Source organism: Nerophis ophidion, linkage group LG04 (genome assembly GCF_033978795.1).
Source record: "Nerophis ophidion isolate RoL-2023_Sa linkage group LG04, RoL_Noph_v1.0, whole genome shotgun sequence".
Lineage (NCBI taxonomy): Eukaryota > Metazoa > Chordata > Actinopteri > Syngnathiformes > Syngnathidae > Nerophis > Nerophis ophidion.
Window position 1 is genome coordinate 30,464,962 of NC_084614.1, and position 7,430 is coordinate 30,472,391.

Genomic DNA, 7,430 nt, shown 5'->3' on the forward strand with positions numbered 1-7,430 from the left:
TTCATACAGGCAATTATGTACAGACTTAAGGGAAAAATATTTTGGTTAAATTCTGGTACAGTAAGAAAAATAAATGCAAAATGTAATGTGAGGGTTGAGGGTAAGATTTTGTGCGTAAAGGCTGCTAAAACGAGTCTGATGTAAGCTAGTATACGGTGGTGTGGCTCTGATCAGGGCCGGCTGTTGACCTTCCAGAAAGGTTTACTGTATGGCCAGCATTAGGACCATGCTTACACTTGAGCGCACTGTTGAGGTGCAACAAGGTGTGTATTTTTAACATTTTATCAATCATATAACATTTTTCACTAACACTAGCCTTCTTTGACCATGACACAATGGTAGCAGCAGCAGTATACCTGTCAGGTTCATGCCACAGGTGGCAGGTAGCAGCATGTCACGTCATAGGTCGTTTATTGGAATGTTTTCTTTAAAAAATAACAATGTATGTATACAGATTGCGCGTGTTCATGAAAAGGTGACAGCATTTCAAAGGACTTGGGCGAGGAGTCACAATGGCCAAATGGCGTCTACAATCATCTCTGATGTGCGCTGCAGCGTTATCTGGACTGCATTGCGCTTTCATCCGACAAAAATACTGCTTCCACGTCTTTTTGAACTTGAAGAAAAGCCACGGGTCGACATCACTCCTTCTACTTGCTGCTTGTACAGTGGTGATAGCATGAGCTCTGCACACTGATTTTGGTTGCTGCCGGATATAATTTCGGGAGTAGACCCTGGAATGGAGAGTTCATATTAGAGACTGATATTGGACACTTTTTATTCTATGCCAACACATTCAGATACAAGTTTTTTCGTTGACAACGGACCATTATCAACATTGAATCGGGACACACCTGATCTTGAGTCACTGGTTAGATAATTGTTTTTCATTATTAATCTGTCCCAAAGGTCCTGTGAAAACCGAACATTATAAAGACACTGAAAAATGTTTCCCTTAGTAAAGCACTTTTTTTCGGAAAATAGTTATAGTTTAGTAAAAATATTAAATGCATTAAAATGAGGACTATAAAAGTAAATAAAGAAGGCTTTAGGGCTGTCCCAATAACAATATTTTGGTACCAGTACCAAAATGCATTTCATTACTTTTTATAGAGGACCATAATAAATTATCATCATTAGCTTTATTTTAACTTAACGTTTATCTTACGATACATAAAAATGTGTTTCTTGTTGTAATAAAAGAAAGTTAACATATACTATTACTTCTCTTTTAGTAATAAGCAAGCAAACGGGTTACAGAGGCTCTTAATTAGGCTGCTGACGTATGCAGTAACATATTAACATATGAAACGAAAATTGAGCTTTTTGGCCACAATACCAAGCAATATATTTGGAGGAGAAAAGGTGACGCCTATATTTCCAAGGGACACCATGCCTTCCGTCAAGCATGGTGGTGGCAGTATTATGCTCTGGGCTTGTTTTGCTGCCAATGGATCTGGTGCTATACAGAGAGTAAATGGGACAATGAAAAAAGAGGATTACCTCCAAATTCTTCAGGACAAGCTAAAATCATCAGCCCAGAGGTTGGGTCTTGGGGGCAGTTTGGGACGCCAAACACACATCAAAAGTGGTAAAGGAATGGCTAAATCAGGCTAGAATTAAGGTTTTAGAATGGCCTTCCTGAAGTCCTGACATAAAAGTGTGGACAATGCTAAAGAAACAAGTCTGTGTCAGAAAACCAACAAATGTAGCTAAACTGTACCGATTTTGTCAAGATGAGTGGTCTACAATTCAACCAGAAGCTTGTGGATGGCGACCCAAAGGGCCTTATTGCAGTGAAACGTGTGGGACATGTAACCAAATATGAACATTGCTGTATGTATACTTTTGACCCAGCAAATTTGGTCACATTTTCAGTAGACTCATAATAGATCCATAAAAGAACCAAACTTCATGAATGTTTTTTGTGACCAAGTACGTGCTCCAAGAGTATGTGCTCTATCACAAAAAAATGAGAGTTGTAGAAATGATTGGAAACTCAAGACAGCCATGACATTATGTTCTTTACAATTGTATGTAAACTTTTGACAACGACTGTATATCCCCAAATACTGTATGTTTAACCAGAGTAAAAAGGCATACACATGTCACATGTCAAATTCTTTTCCACAAGTCAAGTCAGTATCATCACAGACCCCTTAGGGGTTCTAGCTAATGGCTTGACTGGGGGGCTGGACTTCCGCGACAAGGATCGAAAGTGTCTGTTGAGTTGAAAGATTGTTGCGAATGTTGCCAGAAAAGAGAGCAAGACACACTCAAACCGGATATTGGGTCATATTAGTACTGGTATATCGTAAAACCCTACTCTTTATGATACTACATCTGGCAAACGTCATGTTACGATTGTTTGACCAGATTTATCCCTAGTGCGGTGCATTCAGTTAAAACAGACTCTCAGACTCGTGTTGACTTTGATGGGACTGTTACTGTATGTTACAACTTTATGATAGTTTATTTTTAAGCCGTACTGAATACAGAAAAGCACGGAGACTGAGTCATCAAGGAGAGTTTAATCGTACTTAAACAGTAAATAAAAACCGAGACATTTTTGGGGAAAGAGTTCACCTAAAATCCAATCTCACTAATACAAAGGCGTATGAAAACCAAGGTACCACTATACCCAATGGGTGACAAGATACAGTATATACAGAAAATGCAAGAGACAGTAAAAATACCAAATTTACTGTTTTTGCCGAATTCTTGTATTCCTTTCTAGATGTTTTCTTTGCCTCGCAGTCTATATCTGATATGTTGGTTAGCATCAGCCTTTTTTCCCCCCTCTCTTGAAAAACAACCAGCTCTCCCAATAGATGCTTATTGACTTGTCTCTCTAAAGAGTGGTGCCGTGCCCATCTCCACCCAAGTGCCACCTTGTATGAGTGCAATGATCAATTTAAAATTTCTCTATGGCACCGGGGAGCACTGAAGGTTACATAAAGTGTCCCACATCTTCAAACACTGCAGTACATTACTGATTGGGACTGTATCAGTTCTGTCTTTGATCACATATACTGTATTGTATGCATAACCCAAAAATATTAAGGCCACACTGGAAAGAAGAAAATACGTTAGATTAAAGGCAGATGTGCATATTATTAACATACAATCGTGTTACCAGAAATCTTCAAGAAAAAAAAAATTCTATCAGAATTTTGTAGTTTTTACAGGTGACAGACAAAAACGTAATTGAAAATGTGGTTGACAATTGAAAAAACTTACCAAAATAATCAAGTTCACCCTTTTTTGTCAGGAACAGAAACAATCATGTTAACAAATATTAGGTTTTTGGTCGTAGTGTTTTCTATTATAAGATAAAATGAATGTGGTTCGCATCGGATTATAAAGCGCATATAATGATTTTTTTTTTTTAATTTAAAACACTTCCTTGAGGACTACATAAAATGAAATGGTGGTTCTTTGGTCAAAATGTTGCGTAGATTATGTTTTACAGACCATCTTTAAGTTATCTTCCGACCGTTGCTTCAGGATGCGCCGTTTTGTGGGTGGACTTATTTCCGTGGCTCCACTTTGACAGCATCTTCTCCCCGTCATCTTTGATGTAGCGGGCAAGGACGGGAGTCGAAAAAGCGTAAAAAGTTGGCGCTATCTGTTTTAATGACATTCAGACCTTACTTAAATCAACAACGGAGCAGTATCTCCTCATCCCTGGCTCACTGGTGCAACAACAACGCCGTAAATGTGTCCTGTGAAAAACCGTCCGACTGAAACGCTCTAATAACTAAAATTCCTTGGGTGAATTATGTAAACCCACTACACCGGTAGTTGTTAGCACTTCTGTAGCAAGATATAAGTTAAAACTTTACGTTACTTTATATTACAAATGGCAACAGCAGAGGATTAATGCCTCATTACAAAAAGATAAAGAAAAAGAAGAAGCTTATCGACTACGTTGTCTCTACGGACTACAATAGCAGACACGCGCAAATATTCAGGACTTATGCAGATCCCAAATACACATCAACAGGTAGCAGACGATAAAGTTGATTTTGATTATTTTGCAAAACAAAACGCCAAGTAATATATCTGCTAATAGGTACCATTTTGCAGTCCTTATACACACCATAATAGTAACATATGTTGAATCACAGTACATCTGACTACGGTAGCCGTAATGTTCCGACAATCCATCGAGCGGTGCGGCTTCTTAGATGAACAAAGTCGTACTAAAACATTATGATGGATTTTACAGCGCCGTGTGCAATGTTCTATTTTCTCAATGGAACATTTACAGGTTTGGTGTTGTCTACTGGTGTCATCTTGCAGTATACACATATCTCTTATGTGTGACTGCAATCGACTGGTCACACTTATAATTACACCATGCACCAAATAAAATAGAGATATCAATGAAAACACTGAGAGAGCCCCGAGGTCGAGAGACAACTGACTCTTTGGCCCTAAGTACACACACACGCATGGAAAATACACACCAGACACACACACGTATCCCACGCCCCACATCCTGCGCCTTTGTCGCTTCACTCCCTACGGTACGATGGACGAGGCCGCAACCCTGGTAGCAGCAGCTTTGAGCCGGATGCCCGCCTTGATTCCCTGTTTTATTGTGTTGGTTTTGTGTGTCATTATATGTTCATATTTCTTTTTGGTGGATGTTTTTTTCTGGGCTGAAATCCGTGTGTTTTAGGTCGACCTTGAGGCCTCTTTCCAGCGAGGCATGCCCTGAAAACTACACTAGGGAGGCTTTCAGGAGGCATCTGGACTAGATGACTATGCAACCTCAACTGACTTCTCCCGATGTTAGGGAGCAGCACTAAGGTGAGTCATCTTCCCTATTGGTGAAACAAATTTCATACGCGTGTATCCAAGACCTTCCTCTTTCCGTCACTTCTCAAAGGTTGTTATCAATGGTGTGACGGTTGGAGCTTTAATCAACAGGTAAATCAAGAGTTTTACTTTACAGCTCAGCTCTCTCCTCAGACGGGCCGGTACAGCAACCGCTTTACTGCAGACGCTGCAGTGCTTCTTCTCTTAATCTCATGCTGCTGCCTTCACTTACTCGTGAACAAGATCCTTATCCCGATACTTGAACTCTTCCACTTGCGGCAATCTCCCGTCCTTCTCTGGCTAAAAAACACAGCCTCACATTTGAGGATTATGAGTATAATCCAAGAAGTTTTACACTCCGCTGTGAGCCGCCACATTAAACACTGGGGTCCCATCTGGATGAAACCATCAGGACTACATCATCCGCAAATACCAGAGGTGAAATCTTAAGACCCCCAAACTGGACACCCTCAACACTGTAGCAGCAACTAGAAATACATGTCCATTTTTAACAGAACAGGTGACAAACAGCAGCCAAGACAAAAGAAACACGCTATATATAATGTGGGAAAAGGGCACCTGGCTCTTGCTCTCCTTGCACAAGGAGCCAAGGGCACACAGTAACGTGACACAAATCTTGTACTTCTGGAGTTATTCCACTGGACACCATGCAGGACAGTCAAATGCATTTTCCAAGTCCACAAAGCACATGTGGACCTGTAATGCTGTTCAAAGACCAGGATGAGAACCGCATTGTAACTGAGGTTCGGGGAGATCACTGACAGTCGTACCCTTCTCTCCAGCACACTGGAAAATACTTTCTGAGGGAGGCTGAGCAGTGCGATCCCCTGCAGTTGGTCATAACACGTCTATCTTCACTATTAACAATATGAAAATATATTTTTTTTCCCTTTCTGAAGTGTTAGAGGGTTTTCCAGAATTTATTCAAAGCCGACAAGAAATCATGCTCCATGGCCTCAGGGAGCTCCTCCCACATGGCCTGCTGGTATCTGTCAGCGGCTTCAGGAGTCCCACATGCTCACGCTTAAAAAGTATTCTACTTCAGCTTTACGGCCTGCCTTAACTGAGGCGCCGTGGCTCGGTTGGTTGCGCAGCCATGCCAGCAAGTGTGACAATCATTGGTATTTAACTCAAGGGTTTGAGGTCCGATCCCTGCTTACGCTTTTCTAGTCACTGCTGTTGTGTCCATGGGCTGACCCACCTTCTCCCAGTGCCACCCATACTGGTTTAAATGTAGCTTAAAGATGTAGATAATGGGTTTCACCATGTAAAGTGCTTTGAATTTCTAGAGAAATCCATCCATCCATAGAGAAATCCACCATATAAATATAGTGAACTTCACTGCAGTTCACTAAATTATGGTGTTCACCATGTGTTATTGGTAATGGCGCAGCAACTGACCTGAATCATATTATGCTCAAAGCTTTGATTAGCCACCTCAGAAATTGAGGTACTGAATACAAACTCAATATTCTCAGTCGACCCGTGGCTGCATGTAAAACACTGCTAGAGATGTTAGTTGAAGCCTCGACAAACAGGAGAATCTGTCAAACGTTACCAGATCACGCTCACTTGGGTCTGCTAGGTCTGTTTGGCACTCTTCCCCCGCCATCTAATCACCAGGTGGCGATGAGTTGACTGCTCATCCTTTCTCTTCACCTGTGTATTCAAACACGCCGGAAAATGTACTTGAAACATTTGGACACATACACAGTGTGTCCTGATCTGGTATATTAATGATTCATAAGTGCTGCCTCATAGATCATTTCTGAAATGCTGTGTTTGTGAGGTTAAGAAATGCAAATGAAAAACATTAAATGTATAATTTAAGGCCACATGAAGCATTTGTCCATCAGCTAAATGGAAGCTCATATAGTTTGTGGCTAATTTAATTCAATCATAAATGCTTTGCATGTCTTAATCTTTGAAGAAGATTTACGTTAGACTTAATACATATTTCGTGTGACTTTCAAGCAAGGCAGTATTTGAACAATGAAATTGTGTTTGATATTCTAATCCGAACATTAAATGCTAATTAGGTGAGTTGGTTTTAATTTGAGTCACGTCTTCCTTGTGTCTTTGGTTTTAAATTAAAGTTCAATGAAATGCTTGTTCTTCCCTTTTTTTTCCCCTTAAGCGTCTAAGCTACTATGTGTATGTGGTGCCTAAAGGCGAAAGAGGATCTCAATTAAAAAACACACAGAAAAAAAAGGCAGCCATTGCAAATCGAGGCCAGCAGCACTGAAGCATCGCTCACCTGCTCACCCTGACAGCCAACTCCTCTCTGACTGTGCTCTGCCAAGCCCACCCCAACCAGCTGGTGGCAATCTTCAATTACAACACCTGAGCCGTATTAACTCCTTAGCGCCAACCTGAAAGTCAGCAGTGCGCTTGGGGGGAGTGTGTTTATACCCACAGATGAGACATGGTCAGATGAAAGATGAGGGGTTTCATAGATAAAATATGATCCCTACTTGAGGTGTTTCAAAGCTTTGTGTAAGAGGAAAAGTATGCAATAAATACATCCAGAGGCGGAATTAGCAGGTTGTGTTGTGCGTGAAAATCAACATCCATCCATCCAT

The 7,430-nt window shown here is 40.8% G+C and overlaps 1 long non-coding RNA gene across 1 annotated transcript; it reads right to left on the minus strand.

Moving 5' to 3' along the window:
• Positions 1 to 453: 453 nt before the first annotated feature.
• On the minus strand, positions 454 to 7,215 carry LOC133550551 (uncharacterized). The gene is made up of 3 exons (XR_009806307.1): positions 7,106 to 7,215; positions 6,421 to 6,507; positions 454 to 734 (listed from the first exon to the last, which is right to left on the minus strand). It is a non-coding gene; the product is annotated as an uncharacterized LOC133550551 (long non-coding RNA).
• Between the last annotated feature and the right edge of the window lie 215 nt (positions 7,216 to 7,430).